Below are 22,599 nucleotides of genomic sequence, written 5' to 3'. Positions count from 1 at the left end.
TAACAAGGGCGCATAGTATCAGCAAAAAGTGTTGATGAAAATGCAGGAGCCCATGAAGAAATGGAGGACGAACTGGCGATGGGCATGGAAGACTCAGCAGATGAGTGAGAGCTTGCTCACATTTCGGTTGTGCGAGGTTGGGGGGAGAGGGCAGAGGAAGGATGCACGATTCTCACCTCTCTGCCACCAACACACCAAGGACTTGGTCCTCCTGGATGCACAAGACACATGAGCGCCTTCTTGCTGCACTACCTACATGACCCTCGGATTGTATGAATTTGAACTAATCCTGAATACTGGGTTGCCACACTGTTAGATCCCCGGTACAAGACAAAATTTGGCGAACTAATTCCTGCCATAGAAATAGACGCACGTATACAGGAGTATCTGCAGAATGTGGTACGCAATCTTAGATCTACTTGTCCACTAAACACCAGTGCTGCACAGAGTGAATCTCAACGCTTTGTCATGGATAGGAGGAAATGGTCTTTTACTTGTCCACATCGGAGGGACCGAGGGATGGCTGCTGTGCTGAGATGGCGTTGAGTACGGTGTCCCTGCACAGTTGCACTTTTGGTCATATCCCAAAATGAGTTGAAAAAGGACAGATGCTGTTGGAAAGGGGAACAGGTGTGTTGGAAAGGGGAAAAAAGTTTTGGTCCGTGGATTTGGTGGTTAAGCAACTGTAACATTTGCTGAAGAAACAACATCTGTTACAGTGGGACTGGCAGATTTGGATAAAGTGGTATATAATCTGTGACCGCTATATAACGAAAATTAATAAGAAAAGAAAGAGAAAGGTATATATCCCCATCAGCAGTCAGTGTCCACCGTGCTCCCAGTTGGAAAAGGAGAGGTTGGCAACTTGAAGGTTTGGTGGAGGATACAGAGCTGTGTGGCTATGAAACTAATAGTAGCCTGAACCGAGTTAGACGCCATTCGGATCTGGAGACTGTGAGCCCTGTTAGCGTCACAGGGTCCACATGCCCACCCAGCCCAGGAACTCCCTGTTAACAACACAGGGGCCATTGAGTACGCTGACCGTGTGCGTAGGGGCCACACCTGTGGACAGCAGGCGCATCAGCAGCAGCAGGCCTGTTAATGCCACTGGGCTGCACAAGCAGGACTGTTAGGACAGGAGCTGGTCTTAACCGTTCTGCGTTACCAACTGTGGTGGTGGCCTGCATCCACCACCCGATCCCTGCCTACCTCTGGCCTAAAGCCGCAATGGGTTCAACACATGGAGGTGTGCTCTTTCGGAGCATAATAGAAGACTGCGCACCTCCTTGTTGGCTCCAGCCCCTTTTATAACCTGGGTCCGCCCCAAACCAGGGTGAACCACAATGCACCTCCTGGAGACAAAAGTAGAGTGACACGTCATGAGTGGCATAACTAGCGTCCTATTTGGAAACGCAACTTCAATGATGACCTCATGGCTGCCATGACCCAAACACCTCACCAGTCATCGTCTGAGCATCAATAATGCGGTGACAAGTCATAGGTGTGGGCCTCTGCAAGCCATTTGGGAGGACACCTGATGCCCTGTGGTCTATATGGGACCCCCACATCAGGGCCAGGGCCAAAGAGTTCATTACCGGACCTAGTCTCTGATGCAGGAAGTGCCTGAGCATGCTCAGTAGCATGAAATACAGTCTCTGAAAAAAGACTATCAGCTTTAGCATGGTGTCTATGCCCAAAACAGGACTTATACCCGGCACGGAATGCAAGCACCTGTGCAAAGAGGCTTTTCACACTTAGTGTGGGAGCATGCGCTGTATCCCGAAATGAAAACTTAGCGTCAGGAATGGCACAGTCAGGCTGAGCATACTCACTAGGCGAAACACTGTAATTATGCTGCAGCTGGGGTACATCGGCACACGCATGCGCACTAGCTGCCTCTCCACACTTAGACGTGGAGGGGAAATTTGTCTTGGAGATGCTGTCTATGAACAGAAGGAAAAGCTAAAGGAAGCCTGACTTTCTATCCCTCCGAATTATGAAATGCAGCAATGAATTCCATGAGTTTGCTATAACATTAGCGTAGCAAAATGTGCATGAGGGTGTGATGTAGAGGTGCTAGAAATAGCTTGTCACCAGTGGGGCACTAATGGAATACAACAGCCAGTTCTATGATGCCACAAAATGGCAGTATTTTGTGCTATCATTATAGCTTATTAAAAACAGAGCACGAGGTTGTCATGCAGAGGTGCTGCACATAGATTTGCAGTAGTGTGAATTGACAAAAGTACAATAGCCACGTTTAGGATACAACTAGGTACAGTGAGTGTTTGCTAGTATAATGGCTGAGTTTAAAAAAGTTTGAGTGTGCAATGCAGGCAGACATGCTGCAAATAACGTTCCAATACTGTGAATTGACAAAAGTACAATAGCCACTGTGGCACCCCTGACCTGGTCAGGCACCACTGAGTACTGCACCCATGCTGGGGACAGTACAACACAGGTAATCCAGAAGGCTGACCGGGGTGTGGAACACAGGCGCATAGTGATCAGGTCTCACACATGTACCCATGAGAGGACCCCTGGGGATCCCAGGAGGGGGCAAGCCTTCACCTTCACTGGAATAGTGGAGGGGGTAGAGCCTCCATCTCCTCTCAAGGGGTGTGGTGGAGAGTCTGGTTGCTAGGTGGCGTAGGCAAGAACAGGAGAGGAGGGGCAGTGAGTCAGTTAGAGGAGAACTCCAGAGGGCTCAGTGAGGAGCAGACCTGTGGGGTTGATGCTGTCTAACAGCGCCCGCGCAGTGGCTACAGACGGGGGAGAACGGTCAACTAGGAGTGCTACCTGAAAGCCAGCTTCAGCTAGGGAGTGCAACGGAGTGGGAAGTAAGGAGACTGCTAGAGAGCACCAGGCCCAACCGGGCGGCAGATCCCGAAGCGAGGATAGATCCACCTTTCCCTGCTAAACCTGCCGGTGTGGGGCTCTCAAAGCCCACACCACAACACCACAAAAGCCGCAGCCACGTAACCGCAGTGAGGGCCCATAGGTCACAGGAGGCAAGCAGCTGGAGTGGCCTGGTCCGGGGAACAAGCAAACGGCAAACAAAAGGGGGAGAGAGGCTGCAGCATCTTCCCTGGGTGACCCCCATAGGGACTCAAAGTCGGGGTCACCCCAAACCACCAAGGGCTAAGGAAGGCGAGTCAGTAGTCACCCTCATGAAGTCAGCCTGAAGGATACCTGGTTCCCATCTGGTTCATCCCAGCTACGCCCGGGTTACTCACCCTACCACCTGAAGTGAGTAAAAACCCTGAAAGACATTCTGCCTGTGTGGAGTTATTCTGCGCCTTGTGGTACTACGCACCTACATCGGGCCCTGGGGCTTGCCTCACTCTCAGGAGGCTACTACATCCGACTGCACCCACCATCAGCCCCAGGCGTCCCCTAACCTGCAGTGGCGGTCCCCACTGACCGCAATACTGAGAGTGGCGTCACGATCAAAACAGAAGATTTCCTACCAGTGACGGAGATCCAGCAACGTGGAGTCCCTGAAGGTAACGCACCGACACCGACACAACACCTGCGGGGCTTCACATCTGGCGTCACGAACAGGATAAGGACTAGACCTGTTCAGACAGGTGACCATGTGCCTGGGCGGTCCGCTTGAAAAATTGGAAGCGTCGCCATATTGCCACCATGAAAAGCGCGCTGAAAAACAACAGCAGCCCGCGCTGGAAGAAGTTACCGCCCACGAAGAGGTGTGGCTACCCAGAGATCCCCTGCAGAGTCCTGACCTCGCTGATGAAGAAAGCGGAAGCGTCCAGAGACGGCGGAGCAGAGAAGAAGCCAGTAGCGTGCTAGAGGAAATGGAGTCCAGACGTGGATACCCAGAGCCAGGCTCTGCTGCCTGGTGGTGCCGGGAGCTTGCCATCTTCTGCGACCAGCTGGAGGCCAGGATTGTGCGACAGCTCAGGGAAGAACGCACGGAGCTCCTGGAGATGGCTGCGGCGGTGCGGACCTACGAGGAGGGAGCCGCGCGACGCATGCCAGACCGAGCGGCGACGACGCAGACCCCGATGCTGCCACAGATGGGTGAGTCGAGTGATGCCCCGGCCAGCGCAAGTGCCCCGACCCCTGCTGCCACGCCCGCGGTCCCAGAAGAGGCGCCCGGCGCGGCGCCACCGAACCAGGCCGCAGCCACGCTAGATGCGGCCCGCCAAATCCAGGCCGCCGCAGCCATGCCCCGCCTGGCCCGCAAAGGTCCGACTACCACTGCGATACTGATCCGTGCCGCAGGTGTGACACTGACCCAGGCTGCCACCCTGCTGAGCCCAGTCCGCCAAGACCCCACCGCAGCAGCGACGCTCGTCCGCGCCGCAAGTGAGATGCTGAACCAGGCCGCAACCCCGCCAGGTGCGGCCCGCCAAGCTCCGATCGCTGCAGCGACGTCCAGCCCAGCCTGCACAGAGCCCCCTGCAACAGCGACACTGATCCAGGCCGCCGCCATGCCAGGCGCGGCCCGCCAAGACCAGGCCGCCGCCATGCCAGGCGCGGCCCGCCAAGACCAGGCCGCCGCCATACAGGGCGCGGCCCGCCAAGACCAGGCCGCCGCCATGCCAGGCGCGGCCCGCCAAGACCAGGCCGCCGCCATACAGGGCGCGGCCCGCCAAGAGATTGCATCACTATTTTCCCCGGCCTGCAAGGCCAGAGCAGACACCGCTCCCCAGTCCAAAGAGGTCCCTGCTAGGAAGACCCTGATAGGAGAGGACCCCGAATACTGGAAGCTGAAGGCTGACCTAGAGGCCCAGTTCCCACAAGAGATGGTGGATCGGTATCTGCTCCCTCCGTATACCCCCAAGGAGATTCAGGCAACCCCTGCAGCTGCGCCGGAGAGTCCACCACCTGGGCCAGCTGAAGAACATTCATCCCCAGCGCTGCCACAACCAGAGTGCAGCGAAGAACTAAGGGGGAGGGGAGGCCAGGAAGCTGAGGGGCTGACTCCGACTCCAGTGCCACCAGCAGTGGACCCATACCCAGAGCCAGAGATGCTGCCCTATTCTCGCTGGGATGAGGAAGATCTGACCCCGTCTGCTGACGAAGATCAGCCCAAAGACCTCACCTGGGAGCCCGCAGGCATGAACCCAGCCCGCAAGACACGGCGCAGCAGAACAAAGTATCCTCCAACACCACAGTCTCCAGAGCAGAGAGAAGTCACAGCCAGAGACCTGCAAGAAAAACGAGCCCTGAGAAGATCCAAAGCCCAGGTCAGAGGACCCCTTTGTAGAGGAGTTGTGGAGGACTTCAATTTGAAAAGCGGATACGGCTTTATTGTAGCAAGAGGAATAAAAGAGGGCATATTTGTGAATCGGAGAGATGTTCAAGCCCACCTGCCCAGAGGACATTCAGGCAGAAATTTGAAAATTGGAGACGCAGTACAGTTCACCTTGCATCAAGGAGAAAGGGGCTACTATGCCTTAGACGTAGCACCATGTCCCAAAGAAGAAAGAAAAGACAGAGATAAAGAAACAGATGCAGAAAAGGGAACAGATGAAGATCAAGAAAGAAAAGACAAAGAGCCTACAGATGAAACTACCTCAGAGGATGACAAGGAGCAAGAAAACAGCAGGTGCCGTAGCCCAATAGGCCAAAGCCCTGGTACCGAGGAGTAAAGTAAAGAAAGAAGTACCGAAAGTTTGACCAGTTTGACAAGTTGAAAAGTTTGCAACGTTATTGTTTAAGCATGTGCCCACAAAAACTATTGTGAGAAATAAACTTTAAGGCTATGAACTTGCTATAGCCACAAACTCTCGCAGTGTAAATAGTTACACCAGTGGCACCGCCACCAGAGCCAGCCTGTTTAGGGGCTTGGCTCGTCTGCAACCAGGAGGAGTCCGTCCGTATATAGGGCCTTGGCTCACTTGCGACCAGAGAGCACGCCTGTTTATGGGGCCTTGGCTCACCACCACAAAGAGGGTACCTGGTCAGCACCAACTGTGGAGGCCGCCTCTACATCCTGCCAGAAGAGGCTGACGGCGCGGATCCACCAGGCCAGGTATACCCTGAAACCACCAGCCCATGAAAGCCGCCTCTACATCCTGCCAGAAGTGGCTGAAGTCGCGGCCAACGGGAGAGGAAGATTGGAGGAAAGGTCTGGGGAAACGGATGGCCCAGACCTGGTTACCAACAGGACCGGTGACCTGCCTCCTGAGAGGGTTTTGGGTGGGTTAACGGACTTGTGGGTGGAGGGTGGTGATGTCTGATACCTGGTGGTTTTAAAAATGTTTTACATGTTTTAATGTTTTATGCATTTTAAAATGTTGTCTTGCAGCCCGAGGACGTGCTGGTGATAACTAAGGGGGAATGTGGCGCCCCTGACCTGGTCAGGCACCACTGAGTACTGCACCCATGCTGGGGACAGTACAACACAGGTAATCCAGAAGGCTGACCGGGGTGTGGAACACAGGCGCATAGTGATCAGGTCTCACACATGTACCCATGAGAGGACCCCTGGGGATCCCAGGAGGGGGCAAGCCTTCACCTTCACTGGAATAGTGGAGGGGGTAGAGCCTCCATCTCCTCTCAAGGGGTGTGGTGGAGAGTCTGGTTGCTAGGTGGCGTAGGCAAGAACAGGAGAGGAGGGGCAGTGAGTCAGTTAGAGGAGAACTCCAGAGGGCTCAGTGAGGAGCAGACCTGTGGGGTTGATGCTGTCTAACAGCGCCCGCGCAGTGGCTACAGACGGGGGAGAACGGTCAACTAGGAGTGCTACCTGAAAGCCAGCTTCAGCTAGGGAGTGCAACGGAGTGGGAAGTAAGGAGACTGCTAGAGAGCACCAGGCCCAACCGGGCGGCAGATCCCGAAGCGAGGATAGATCCACCTTTCCCTGCTAAACCTGCCGGTGTGGGGCTCTCAAAGCCCACACCACAACACCACAAAAGCCGCAGCCACGTAACCGCAGTGAGGGCCCATAGGTCACAGGAGGCAAGCAGCTGGAGTGGCCTGGTCCGGGGAACAAGCAAACGGCAAACAAAAGGGGGAGAGAGGCTGCAGCATCTTCCCTGGGTGACCCCCATAGGGACTCAAAGTCGGGGTCACCCCAAACCACCAAGGGCTAAGGAAGGCGAGTCAGTAGTCACCCTCATGAAGTCAGCCTGAAGGATACCTGGTTCCCATCTGGTTCATCCCAGCTACGCCCGGGTTACTCACCCTACCACCTGAAGTGAGTAAAAACCCTGAAAGACATTCTGCCTGTGTGGAGTTATTCTGCGCCTTGTGGTACTACGCACCTACATCGGGCCCTGGGGCTTGCCTCACTCTCAGGAGGCTACTACATCCGACTGCACCCACCATCAGCCCCAGGCGTCCCCTAACCTGCAGTGGCGGTCCCCACTGACCGCAATACTGAGAGTGGCGTCACGATCAAAACAGAAGATTTCCTACCAGTGACGGAGATCCAGCAACGTGGAGTCCCTGAAGGTAACGCACCGACACCGACACAACACCTGCGGGGCTTCACACCACGTTTAGGATACTACTAGGTACAGTGAGTGTTTGCTAGTATAATGGCTGAGTTTAAAAAAGTTTGAGTGTGCAATGCAGGCAGATGTCCTGCAAATAACGTTCCAATACTGTGAATTGACAAAAGTACAATAGCCACGTTTAGGATACAACTAGGTACAGTGAGTGTTTGCTAGTATAATGGCTGAGTTTAAAAAAGTTTGAGTGTGCAATGCAGGCAGATGTCCTGCAAATAACGTTCCAATACTGTGAATTGACAAAAGTACAATAGCCACGTTTAGGATACAACTAGGTACAGTGAGTGTTTGCTAGTATAATGGCTGAGTTTAAAAAAGTTTGAGTGTGCAAGGCAGGCAGATGTCCTGCAAATAACGTTCCAATACTGTGAATTGACAAAAGTACAATAGCCACGTTTAGGATACAACTAGGTACAGTGAGTGTTTGCTAGTATAATGGCTGAGTTTAAAAAAGTTTGAGTGTGCAATGCAGGCAGACGTGCTGCAAATAACGTTCCAATACTGTGAATTGACAAAAGTACAATAGCCACGTTTAGGATACAACTAGGTACAGTGAGTGTTTGCTAGTATAATGGCTGAGTTTAAAAAAGTTTGAGTGTGCAATGCAGGCAGACGTCCTGCAAATAACGTTCCAATACTGTGAATTGACAAAAGTACAATAGCCACGTTTAGGATACAACTAGGTACAGTGAGTGTTTGCTAGTATAATGGCTGAGTTTAAAAAAGTTTGAGTGTGCAATGCAGGCAGATGTCCTGCAAATAACGTTCCAATACTGTGAATTGACAAAAGTACAATAGCCACGTTTACGATACAACTAGGTACAGTGAGTGTTTGCTAGTATAATGGCTGAGTTTAAAAAAGTTTGAGTGTGCAATGCAGGCAGACGTGCTGCAAATAACGTTCCAATACTGTGAATTGACAAAAGTACAATAGCCACGTTTAGGATACAACTAGGTACAGTGAGTGTTTGCTAGTATAATGGCTGAGTTTAAAAAAGTTTGAGTGTGCAAGGCAGGCAGATGTCCTGCAAATAACGTTCCAATACTGTGAATTGACAAAAGTACAATAGCCACGTTTAGGATACAACTAGGTACAGTGAGTGTTTGCTAGTATAATGGCTGAGTTTAAAAAAGTTTGAGTGTGCAATGCAGGCAGACGTGCTGCAAATAACGTTCCAATACTGTGAATTGACAAAAGTACAATAGCCACGTTTAGGATACAACTAGGTACAGTGAGTGTTTGCTAGTATAATGGCTGAGTTTAAAAAAGTTTGAGTGTGCAATGCAGGCAGACGTCCTGCAAATAACGTTCCAATACTGTGAATTGACAAAAGTACAATAGCCACGTTTAGGATACAACTAGGTACAGTGAGTGTTTGCTAGTATAATGGCTGAGTTTAAAAAAGTTTGAGTGTGCAATGCAGGCAGATGTCCTGCAAATAACGTTCCAATACTGTGAATTGACAAAAGTACAATAGCCACGTTTACGATACAACTAGGTACAGTGAGTGTTTGCTAGTATAATGGCTGAGTTTAAAAAAGTTTGAGTGTGCAATGCAGGCAGACGTGCTGCAAATAACGTTCCAATACTGTGAATTGACAAAAGTACAATAGCCACGTTTAGGATACAACTAGGTACAGTGAGTGTTTGCTAGTATAATGGCTGAGTTTAAAAAAGTTTGAGTGTGCAAGGCAGGCAGATGTCCTGCAAATAACGTTCCAATACTGTGAATTGACAAAAGTACAATAGCCACGTTTAGGATACAACTAGGTACAGTGAGTGTTTGCTAGTATAATGGCTGAGTTTAAAAAAGTTTGAGTGTGCAATGCAGGCAGACGTGCTGCAAATAACGTTCCAATACTGTGAATTGACAAAAGTACAATAGCCACGTTTAGGATACAACTAGGTACAGTGAGTGTTTGCTAGTATAATGGCTGAGTTTAAAAAACTTGGAGTGTGCAATGCAGGCAGATGTGCTCTGCTAATGTCTTTGCACTAGTGGGACTATAGCAAAGTCCAATAGCCACGTTTAGGATGCCACTAGGTACACTGAGTGTTTGCTAGTATAATGGCTTGGTTAGAATGAGTTGTAGTGTGCAACGCAGGCAGATGCGCTCTGCAAATGTCTTTGCACTAGTGGGACTATAGCAAAGTCCAATAGCCACGTATAGGATGCCACTAGGTACACTGAGTGTTTGCTAGTAAAATTGATTAGTTTAAAAAAGTTGTAGTGTGCAATGCAGGCAGACGTGCTCTGCAAATGTCTTTGCACTAGTGGGACTATAGCAAAGTCCAATAGCCACGTATAGGATGCCACTAGGTACACTGAGTGTTTGCTAGTAAAATTGCTTAGTTTAAAAAACTTGGAGTGTGCAATGCAGGCAGATGTGCTCTGCTAATGTCTTTGCACTAGTGGGACTATAGCAAAGTCCAATAGCCACGTATAGGATGCCACTAGGTACACTGAGTGTTTGCTAGTATAATGGCTTCGTTATAATTAGTTGGAGTGTGCAACGCAGGCAGATGCGCTCTGCAAATGTCTTGGCACTAGTGGGACTATAGCAAAGTCCAATAGCCACGTATAGGATGCCACTAGGTACACTGAGTGTTTGCTAGTAAAATTGCTTAGTTTAAAAAAGTTGTAGTGTGCAATGCAGGCAGACGTGCTCTGCAAATGTCTTTGCACTAGTGGGACTATAGCAAAGTCCAATAGCCATGTATAGGATGCCACTAGGTACACTGAGTGTTTGCTAGTAAAATTGCTTAGTTTAAAAAAGTTGGAGTGTGCAATGCAGGCAGACGCGCTCTGCTAATGTCTTTGCACTAGTGGGACTATAGCAAAGTCCAATAGCCACGTTTAGGATGCCACTAGGTACACTGAGTGTTTGCTAGTATAATGGCTTACTTAGAATGAGTTGGAGTGTGCAGAGGACAAGAGGGTACAGTGGCAGGATTGTGGTGCTCTGGGTAGAGGAATGGAAGCCTGCCTTTCTATTCCCTCCTAATGGTGAAATGCAGGGAGGAAATCCCTGACCTGGGCTACACAGACGCTGTTGCTGTTTGCAGGACCTGTCACTTATGGCTCTCTGACCCTGCCGCTTTGAGCCCTTAAAAGGACTGCTAGAATGTGCTCTCCCTAAGCTGTCTAACGCTGTGTATGCAGCGCATACAGCTGTATCGGCTATAGGACTCAGGAGGACGGAGCTGCGACACTGATGTCTGACACCCAAGACGCAGAAGGCAGATAATGGCGTTCGTGAAGAAAATGTCCGGTTTTATAATGCAGGGACATGTGACATGCAGATCCTATCACACATGCCGTTGCTTCTCTGGCTCAAAGTCCACTTAGGTGTGTGTGTGTCTGTGATTGGCTGACATGCTGGCCCGCCCCACAAGACGCGCGCGCTTAGGGAAGGAAGACAAGAAAAAAAAAAAAAAAAATGGCGATCGCCATTATAGAAACAGCAGTGATCTGAAGGCGCTGTTCACGCACACTATACACTGAAATGTGATAATAGTTTGATTCACAGAGTGACTTACACTATTACAGCAGAAACCAAGCTAGGATTTAGCTGTTTTTTGGCTGCTAGAACCGTTCTCGAACGTTTCTAGAACTATCGAGCTTTTGCAAAAAGCTCGAGTTCTAGTTCGATCTAGAACATGCCCCAAAATCACTCGAGCCGCGAACTGGAGAACCACGAACCACGAACCGCGCTCAACTCTAGTCACTTCTTTCAGCATTTTTGCTGTGTATTTCACCTATATTAATGAGTGCAAAAAATATGCAACAAAAACACATGTAAAAAATGTGTTTTTTACCCAGTGTTCTTTCTGCCAACACATTAGGATTTGCAGCAATATTTGTTAATGCAAATCCCTAATAGTGTCATAATGAATTTGGGGGTGGGAAAAAAATGCAATCATGACCTTATAATGGATTGGTGGAGAATGCTATTAGGTACTGTATATAGCATCCTCTGCGACTTCTCAATTGCTTAAATGTCTCTGCTACTGCCTTCTTCCACCTTCCAATTCATTCCAAGGTGGCCTATTCATCTTACCCACTCCTCTCCCACTCCCCAATAAATTTTAAGTTCATAATAGCGTCCTAATGAATTGGGAAGGAGAAGACGAAATTAGACCTTATAATGAATTGTGGGCTAGAAAGGATGCTATGAGGGCCATTTAATGAATTGTGGGCTGGGGAGGACGCTATCATTGCAGTATAATAGCGTCCTAATGAATTGGGAGAGAGGAAATTAAATTAGGGCCTTATATTGAATTGTGGAGTGTGGAATACGTAATGAGGGCCATGAAATGAATACTGAATTTTGGGTTGGGTGCTATGAGAGATATATAATCAATTGTGGGTTGGGGAGGATGCTATGAGGGCCATATAATGAATTGTGGGGAGGACACTATGGACTCACATAGTGAAATGTGGGGTAAGGGAAGATGCTATTAGGATCATATATTGACTTGTTGGGTGAGGAGAATGTCATCAGGGCCATATATTGAATTGTGGGATTGGGGAGGATGCTATCAGAGAGGTAGCATTCTCCCCCACCACCCAATTCATGTTGTATTCATGTCTAATGTCCTCTTCCCTCTTCCTCTGGTCATTATAAGGACCTGAAGTCCCTCAGCCTCTGCTTACTCTAATCCCAATCCTCCCCCCTTACTCATTGTGCTCTCCCAAATGTACTTAAAAAAAAATCACACATCTCTCCGTACGATCCTCCATGGCATCGCTTTTCTTTTCTTTCCGGGAACTTTCTAAATGGCTCAGGTGCATGGAGTGCTGATGTCATAAAGCTGCGCATCTGTGTCACAGACAAAGGAGAAAGCTTGCTGGATTTTTGTGGTTACTCCGCTTGCATTGTGCAGTGGGGCTGTGGGATTGCTCCCAGCTCTGCATGCTGCTTATGATGAGGGCAATTTGGCCATTTGTTCCCCCGAACTTTAGGTTTCGAGCAAAAGGCCAGATTGCCCTTAGTAATATCCTCCTTGCAATGGCTACCCTTCACCTACAGACCCCCGTGCAGCAGAACTGGCTCCACCAGCAGTATATCAACCCCTGACTCTCCTGTATCCAAAACAATCTGCTTTTATCATCTTTGTGGTAGATCCTGCAGAATACCTTTGGAGATTTTGTGACCTAGATTTCCTTGTTCTTAATATTATGGCTAATTGTTGCATATATTTATTACTGAAAAGTAACTGAACATGATATTTCTGTAAAGTTACTCTGAATCCTGTATAATTGTTGTTTTGAACACAGAAATATAAGATGGATATGATGTTCTGAACAAACCTGAGGTGAAGATTTTTCATTTCTAGTTTTGTCTGTAGTAAAGAAAAAAATGAGAAAACCATAATCATTTGACCTTTAGAATCCTTGAAAGCTAAAAATATTTCATCCAGATAATCTGCGCTCTTCTCTCTTTCCCTCTGGCTGTGAACCTTCTTATTACAATTTTATTTATACATAATAGACAATGTCATAGTTGTAATGACAGGACAGAGCTAACCCCATCAGTCACTTTTACAACACATTACTCTGCAGAAGTTATGTCATGGACCAAGTTATTGTCAAAATAAATAAAAATACCAAGAAAAGAAAAGGGAAAAGTGCAGAGAAAGGACAGAGAAGGATTGGGTGAAACAAGGCTGAGTTTCCTACTAAGTACATTGCAGGATTTGGACACATTTTTGTCTGGTAGTTGATGAAGCCCCAAAACACCCAATTTTATTGGGGAAAATAGTAAAGGGTTAGCATTTCTATTTACAATACATGCTCCCAGTTTCCTTCCACTTCTATATTTTCTGAGCACCCTTCTATATATCTTTGTGATAGGCTATATTCCCTCACCATTCCCACTCACGGTAATTGCTACTTTGAAACCTATAACAATGTCAGTTGCTCAAACTTAGCATCGAATTGTAAGCACACCAATAAAAATGAAAGCGATTGTTCAGAAATAACACTCACCTCACTGAGCCTGTGGCACTCTGATTCCCAGCTTCTGCATTGCCGCAATATCTGTTCATTTATGGGAAAAATAACCACTGACAAGTTGGTGACCACTAAGGTCAACGATTAGCTTCCAAAAACTGAAAATTCTTATCATAATAAAATAAATAATTATATAGAAAAATAAATATAAAGGTAACCATGTTTTTACATATGGTGGTAATATGTGTCATGATTCATGTATGACTCTGCTTATGCAGAGCCATTGTATGTATTTGTCTTCCTGCTCTCTGCATTCTCCAAGGTTAGGTCCAATAGGAGGAGCCTATTCTGTTGTGCCTCGTTTTGAGGGTCAAGCTGCCTTATCTTGGAACTGTTTTCCTCGGTACGCTGCCAGTCATAGTTCCTGCTCTGCAGTGTGCGTCTGGTTCCTGTGAGTCTGTTCTGATCCTGCCCACTACATAGTATTCCTTTCCCTGGCCTCCATCCTTGCCATTTTGTCTTTCCTCCCTGTCTCCCTAACCCGTTCTCTGCTATGTTATCCTGTCTCTGCTCCCTCCTATATACTTACTTGTCCTCTTAATTTCTGACCCCGGCTTGCTATCTGATTATGGCTCTACTCCCGTCCGGCTCCTGACGATATCTCTTGGCCATCCTTCCCTCATGTCTCACTTGACTCTGGCTCTGCTTACCCCTCTGTACTTACGTGGCTTCCCGGAACTGACCTTCGACTTGATCGACCATTCTATTGCATCCTTCCGTGGATGCTATTGACCTCTAGTGGGCATGTTTCTAACTACACTTAGAAGTACTACATCCTGCCTGAGTACCAGCTACCCCTGGTGGTAGCATCAACTGTTTAACCACTTGTCCACCAATAAAAATAATACCTTTATTGTAGAGATCTAGTGTGCTAGCCATGAGTATTCTAACATAGAAGATTCCATTCTGGAGCTGCACTTTAAAGATAAAAAGTTATTTTTAATAAAGTTAATCTCATATATACATTATGGTCAACATTGTAAAGTCCTCCATATAGTTGTGGAACTACTTTTCTTTTTCAAGCTCCACAGTAGTTTTCCATAAATAATATATAAATCAAAAAAGTAGTAAAAGAAATACTACTTTTCCTGACAACAAAAAATACCATAATACAGTTACATTAATGTCACAATAAAAAAGTTTGACTTTTGAATGGTGTTAAAGAAGTTGTCCGGGACATTAACATTGATGACTTATTCTGTGGATAGGTCTGCCGCTGGCTGACACTGCTAAGTTACAGAGTTACTCTATTAACTGTATAGTGGCCACAGCTAAATAATGAATGTCTGCTCCCTATTCGAATCAATAAGGATTCAGATGTGAGGTATCCAGCCTCGGCCACTATTCTGCTGATGGAGCTGTGCAGTACAGCTGTGCAAATGAGTAGTTTGATCTGTTGCTGGCACCAGGAACAGCTGATCAGTGGGGGTGCCAGGTAATCAGATATTATTGACCTATACTAAAGATAAAGTCTTGGACAACCTTCTTAAAGGGAATCTGTCAGCAGGTTTTTTGTCTACCCCATCTGAGAGCAGTGATGTGGGCAATGAGATCCGGAATCCAATGATGTATCACTTAGATTACTGGGTACAGCCATTCTGACACAATCTTTTTTTTTTAGATTTAGCACAGCAGCCCATACCAGGCCTTCAATAGAGATTGTACATTGACAGTGATGTGTCAATCAGAGGAGGGGGCATTCCAGACTGCCATGTGTGTGACATTGTAATCCAAGCAATGAGAAGTCCTTAAACAAACAAAGCAAATAAATAACAGATGGACCTTGACAATACGGGCAGCCCTGAATTCTATGTTTTAACCCTTGCAACTTGCTGTCTTCAGATTACATAGCAAAAACTTGCTAACAGATTCCCATTAATCATAAAAAAAAAAAAATGTTCTGTGTCCTGAACGGCTGAATAGGCCATGTCCTTAGGGGATAAACTATTGTAATTCTGGTATCTTAGATAAAGCATATGTAAGAACATTGTTAACAATGATTTATTCTAACATTCCAGGGAAGCTTACTATCAGTTTACATAAAGGAATGGAGAAGGTAAAACAAGTTAATACCTGTCAGTTAGTAAAATATGCACCCTTCCTTTTTTATTTCAGCACTGTATTCCTTTTTGTCTTTAACCAACCTTTGTATCTGCTGTGTTAACAAAGCCGAAGACATGAGCTATAATACCACACACAGCTCAGACTACTTTGAAGCCTCCACCAATCTCAGCATGTCCCTGGGAGCTAGCGTATCTGATCTGGATTTCATGTGAAGTCCTGAGGGTATTAGATTTTAATTGACACTAGGTATTTCGCCACGCTGTATGAAATCTTGTCTCATTGCCAGGTTACTTAAAGTGCTTTTTAATGAATCAATTGCATTTTGATGATCCTGCACACACAACTTGATATTACTTCCCAATCAGTGAAATAAGGAACCGCGTTTAACTCTTAATACAGCACAGAAAAGGAGAGTTCATAGAATCACATATACAGGTAATTAACAAAAGTTTATTAATTCTTAATAAAACCAGATAAAAAAAATTAAAGTAATATAAAGTATACAGTTTAGCAATATTAGTAATGGGCATATAACAAAATTGCATGAAGTCCATTAATAATTATGGATAGCTGTCATCATTTAAAGCATGTGTTGTGTGCCATTGTACTGAGCTTAAGATAAAAGTATATCAATGTAGTACATATACCAGTGGGATAACAAACTAACTTTAGACCCTTCCTGCTATTTTTGCTTTTACACTATTTTCCTCCGGTTCTTCCGAAATTGTTATTGCCATTTGGGTCTTGCACTGCAAAGCTGAGTTTTTGACCAAAGTTCTGCAACAAAAAGGCTGCAGTTTGAAGTGCATAGTGCGGTTTAGAAAACCAAATTCCCATAGACTTTGCTTGAAAAGCAGAACACAACCATTTTGGCATTAAACGCTGCAGTTGAAAAAGCAGGTAAAAAGCAAAGTGCGTTCTTACTCTAAAGCAGACAGCTAAGAGCTGGTATTATCAGGATGGGAGGAACCATGCATATTGGCACCCATAGCCTAAAAATAACAGCCTGCAGCTGCCCAGAATTGGCATATCACTTTAGATGTGCCAATCCTGGTGCTTTATCATCAAGCCCTAGATTAGTAATGGGAAGCGTCTATGAGAGCCCCCATTACTAATCCTGTAAGTGAAAAGAAATATAACATAAACACTGACAAAATCTTTTACTTAAAATAAAATACACACACCCTCTTTCATCCCTTTATTAACCCCCAAAACACCCTTGCAGATCCAACATAATCCACACGAAGTCCCATGATGCCCAGCTCAGCTACATCCAGAATCTGCTGAGAGAGAAATGATGTCCGTTTTCTGCAGTCTCCAGGAAACACTGACAGTAGTGGGGGACCAGCTGTGAGCAAGTGAGGTCACATCCGGGCTCCCCTGCTGCTCTCAGTGAAAGTGCTGCTGGATTTTTGGATTGTGGGTCAGTGCCACCAAATAAAGGTAGCATTTCCAACATTGTATTTTATATTTTGCTTTTATCATGTTCATTGAGTAGTAAAATTAACCTGCCAACTTAATTCTTCAGGTCAGTATGATTAAAGTGACGCCAAACCTCTGCATGGGCAGGGATATCCTGGGCATAGCTTCTGCTGGAAATTCTGGTGTTATATGAAGATGCCCGGGTTGTCAATATGTGGTGGTGGTAAGAAGAAGTCCTGAGGACTGTACCGGGGACAGTAGGTATGCACACAAGTGACTATGCAAGGGAAATACATGTAATAGTAGAAACTGCAGTGTGAATACTGGCCTGAAAAATACAATAGCTACATGCAAAAATGAAAATACCTTCTCTCCATATAGTGATGTTTTTTTTAGGTTTTTGCACCCAGTTCAGACTTAGAATGGTGTTCCAAACGTTATGTCTTTATTTGTTTGTAGTCTTTCGTTTGTGAACCCGACCCCACCCATACCTTGCCGGTCCACATTATACATATATAGCCTGGGTCTCAGCTTCCCATACATGGTAAGTTTTTTAACTGCATGAGATGACACATATTTGCTAGGGACCCCAAAAATAAGAGAATATCGTGAAGAGGTTATGGGGCTCTGTTGCATTGATCAATTCAATAGCTAAATTTCTCTTTACAGTGGAACCTTGGTTAACGAGAACAATCCGTTCTGGAAGTGTACTTGTTAACCAAGTTGCTCGTTCAGCAAAGCAAGATTTCCCATAGGAAATCATTGCAATGCAGACAATTCGTTCTACAACTTGATAAATGTCCCATCCTGGTCCCCTATTGTGCCATTCCACACATTCACAAACACACACAAACTCACACAAACACACACAAACTCACACAAACACACACAAACTCACACAAACACGCACATATTATGCTCACCTTACCTTCCATTCCATCGCCGGTCTCCTGGGACTTGCTGTTTGCTAGTACGGGCTGTGTAGCTGGTAACCATCACTACGAGGGAGGAACTTCCGCTCCCAGAGCGCTGACGTCAAAGGCAGGAGCCAATTGCCTTTGATTGGCCAGCGCGCTGCCTTTGAGTAGCGTCTGACAGCCGAAGTTCCTGCCTCATCGCTATGGTTGCCGATACACATCCTGGAGGGGCGAACTACAGGACCCAGGAGGCCAGTGATGGAACGGAAGGTACACATTTTATGCTCACCTTACCTTTCATTCTATCGCCGGCCTCCTGGGTCTTGTAGTTTGCCACGAGGATTCCTTCCTTGTCGCGATGTACCGGCGTACTACAAGAACCATGAGGCCTGCGATGGAACGGAAGGTAAGGTGAGCATAATACTGTATGTGTGTGCGTGCGTGTTTGTTTATGTGTGTTTGTGCTTGATTGTGTGTGTTTGTGTGGACTGGAAGAGTGGGTTACAGCGTGGTGGATGTACGGAACCGGAAGTGTGTGTGGTGAGGATTTTGCTCATACAGCAAAGCTTTCTCGTAAACTGAGTTAGAAATTTACAGAAAGCTTTGCTTGTTAAGCAAAATTTTCGTTAAGTGGCTCACTTGTTCCACTGTATTCATATTTCATGGCAGTAATGCAGATTCCACTCTCATTTTTTCATTTTTGCATATAGCTATTGTATTTTTCAGACCAGTATTCACACAGCAGTTTCTGCCATTACATGTATTCCCCTTTAAATAGTCACTGGTGTGCATACCTTCTCTCCATATAGTGATGTTTTTTTAGGTTTTTGCACCCAGTTCAGACTTAGAATGGTGTTCCAAACGTTATTTCTTTATTTGTACCGGGGACAGTGACCTAAGGAGGCGAGTATTGGTTATTTTATTTCTTTGCATCTTACATTTATTATGCTCTGGGCTCTTTGTAGACCCAAGAGTATAATAAGGGACATTCAATTTTGTGTAAAATAAATATTTTGCCTTTCTGATGGCGCTGTAAAATCCAGAGGATTTGGTAAATTTGAATATAAAACTTAATTGTATTGAAATAAAATAAATTATATTGCTGTACAAAATGTTTAGGCAAGTTCCTTCTTCAGGAGTAAAATCATGGATGAATTTATTTCTGAAGAAGGCACTTGCCGAATTATATTTGGGATTTCATGGCACCCACCTGGTATTGAATGCATGATCCTGCCGCAATTAGCGCACACCGACTTCAACTCTTTCCACTTTGTTTTGAAGAGAACGCCTATTCAACAAGCTGGAGAAGCTTACCTTGTCGGGCTGGTACCTCCAAGTTATATATGCTCAGTCCTGCAACCCATAGGTGAGTGAAATAACCAGTTAGCACTCTCCTTTGGATATTAACTATCGCTCTCCCTTACAGCTCTTCATCCAGACGGTTTCAGAAATCCATTATTGGAATTGGTAATTAAAAAATAGGGAATAAAGAAGCTGTTTCTGCAGATGTCAGTGATTTTTTTTGTGCAGAAAAATATTCATCAGCGGTTTTGATCTTCTTTTCATCAGAGTTGGATGAGAGTGTCAATTTTCATCATCAGTTTCATTAGTTTTTCTTGTATGTAAAAAGTAAAGGTCCCACTTAATCAAAGTCTGCATGACAGAAGACTGGTGTAAAACACTTTGAAAACTCACAAAATTTTAGTATAACCCTTGTGACGACATGGACTCTCATGGGTTAAAGTTTCTTAAAATTCAGCCAGACGTTATTGTTCTTCTGTGTGCTATCTCATGTTTGCTTAGCTGTTGTTTCTCCAGACTATTCCAGTAATCATTGTATTGTAGTTGTGTATTGCTAATGTGATTACCTTAGCAGCCATTATCTAGTCTGTGCATTCCAGACTACATGTATACCCTCAGTCTTTCTGTAGACATCATTTGGATGAACATTGTCCATGCAGCTTGAGATTCATCCAATGGGAGAGGCGATCTTGTCCAACCAATCGATGAGGACGCAGTGTATCCAAGTGGAAGGCTGTGGCTATAAAAGGGATTTCTTTAAGCCACCAGGTTGTTGTTGATGGATGCTGATGGATCCAGTCTAAGCTCTTAGGAGCTGACTAGAGGATCAGGATATCTTATGGCTTCAATCTAGGGACTCCGGTTCCGGTTGGAGACCATATCCACAGCCTAGGGATTTCGACTCCGGCTGCCAGGATTGTATCATCATACCAGGACTACCTAAGGAGGATACTCAGGTTGGGACAGTTCAGTCACCTGTTACAGACTTTGCAGACCTCAGACAGCTTCTTAAATCTGGCATTATTCCTTTCTTGGTGGGTGCCCACCAAAAGCGAGGTGCTGCTGGATTTGAGTAAATAGCCCTGGAACCTCTGAGGCACGGACATTCTAAATCCCTGGTGAGCCAGCGGAAGGGTGAGACTCTGTTGCCTGTTACATTTGTGTTTTGCTGGTTATGTGTTATGTGCCGTTAATTGTTTGGGGATCCAATAAAGTCTAATTATTGTGATTCCCTCACCCTGTGTTGTCTGAGTAGTGTTACGCCCACGGTTAAGGAGGCCGGCGTTCAGTTGGGATGAGCCCTGAGCCACGCTGTCTTTCTAAAGGCGGCGGGTTTTAGCGGACGAGAGCACCCACTGAGCCCCGTGTCTCCACAACCCTTAGTTAAAATTTAGCATTTTCATGCCGGTTTCCAGTAGACCTGACAAATGGGCTAGACTGGGTAGGAGCTAGGGCTGGACCAGGGTGTGTCCATACCGGCCGTTAAATTCATCAATACTGCTGGTGTTTCTTATGCAAGATATATTACTCCAGGATACCTGACTTGGGTAACATTTCTGGTGATGACTTAATATAAAAAACTGTGTAATATATCTGTGGCGCCCCTGAGGCTTCGGACGCCGCAGGGCACAGCACCTGATTTTAGGTGCTGTGCTCATCCTGAATTCCTGGGTGATCAGTGTTGGTTCCACACAACATCACATCTCAACACACGCCAGCTGTCGGAACACACCCCAAATGGAACTTAAGGCTCCATAACCAGGTATACTGGTTGCTGCTTCCCAGCTTCAATAGCTGCCTTAAACCCTGTCCCATCTGGGGTGTGTCCCAACAGCTGGCGTGTGTTGAGATGTGATGTTGTATGGAACCAACACTGATCACCCAGGAATTCAGGATGAGCAGAGCACCTAAAATCAGGTGCTGTGCCCTGTGATGTCTGAAGCCTCGGGGCGCCACATATCCTAGCCAAAAAATCGGGAAGAAGGAGAGAGGTGTAGAGTGAGAAACAGAGAAAGGGATTCTATCTAGCCTTTCCAGTGCCAAATTCACAGATATAATACTAAATACTCATGTATAATGTCCTCTATCCTTCTTCTTCTGTCTGTATGATATCAAGAGAGTAAATAGTAGCAGTTCTTCTTTTTGTGTGTTTAGTGTGTTGGAAACAACATAGCAGTAAGTATCCACCAAATTATTATTATTATTTTTTGATTATTATTATTATTATTATTTATTATTATAGCGCCATTTATTCCATGGCACTTTACAAGTGAAAGAGGGTATACGTACAACAATCATTAACAGTACAAAACAGACTGGTATAGGAGGAGAGAGGACCCTGCCCGCGAGGGCTCACAGTCTACAGGGAATGGGTGATGGTACAATAGGTGAGGACAGAGCTGGTTGCACAGTGGTGTAATAGTTCAGAATCAATTAAAGAATACAGCCCGCACAGGAAAGAACTGGAGAATAAATGCGGAATACAACTCATATAATGGCCAGAAAGAGTTTCATTCCTTTTGAAGACATGGCAGCCAATTTTGAAAAGTTAATTCAAAGTATAGTTTCCCATTTTTTTGCAATACTGCAAACTCTCTAATTGCCTTGGAATGGCGTGTATAATAATCTGAGATTTCCCGGGACTGTATTAAACCACTTTCAAGCACTTTAATCCAAACACAGCCTTAGGCCCCCTTCACACGTCCGTGATACACGTGCGTGTTTGGTCCGTTTCCGTATATGCCGGAGACACGGCCAAACGTGCACCAATGTTAATCTATGATTGTGGTCACACGTCCGTTATTTCATTATGTCCGTGTGTGCGTGTCCGTGATCCGTATGTGTATGCGTTTTGCACGGATGCATGTCCGTTATCTGCACGGAGCACGCACACGTGGACACAATGAAAGTCTATGGGTATGTGCACACACGTTAGTAAACACGTATGCATCTACCTATAGTCCGTGTCCGTTTGGTGTTTTTATTTCTAGTGATGTCGGTTATTCTTTCTATTTCTGTGTATGTCGGTCAATCTCCCTGAGTCCGTCGGTCAGTCTCTCTGTCTCTCTGTCGGTCTCTCTGTCTGTCTGTCCCTCTCTCACAGTCTGTCAGTCAGTTTCCCCCCCTCTCTCATACTTACCGTTCCCCGATCTCCGGCGCAGCGCTGCACGGCATTCACACGGCTGCGGAGGCTTTTACTATTTTGAAAAAGCCGGCCACTCATTAAACAATCTCCTATTCCCTGCTTTCCCCGCCCACCGGCGCCTATGATTGGTTGCAGTGAGACACGCCCCCACGCTGAGTGACAGGTGTCACACTGCACCCAATCACAGCAGCCGGTGGGCGTGTCTATACTGTGCAGTAAAATAAATAAATAAATAATTAAAAAAAAAT

Source organism: Anomaloglossus baeobatrachus, chromosome 11 (genome assembly GCF_048569485.1).
Source record: "Anomaloglossus baeobatrachus isolate aAnoBae1 chromosome 11, aAnoBae1.hap1, whole genome shotgun sequence".
NCBI lineage: Eukaryota > Metazoa > Chordata > Amphibia > Anura > Aromobatidae > Anomaloglossus > Anomaloglossus baeobatrachus.
This window is presented reverse-complemented; position numbering follows the sequence as displayed.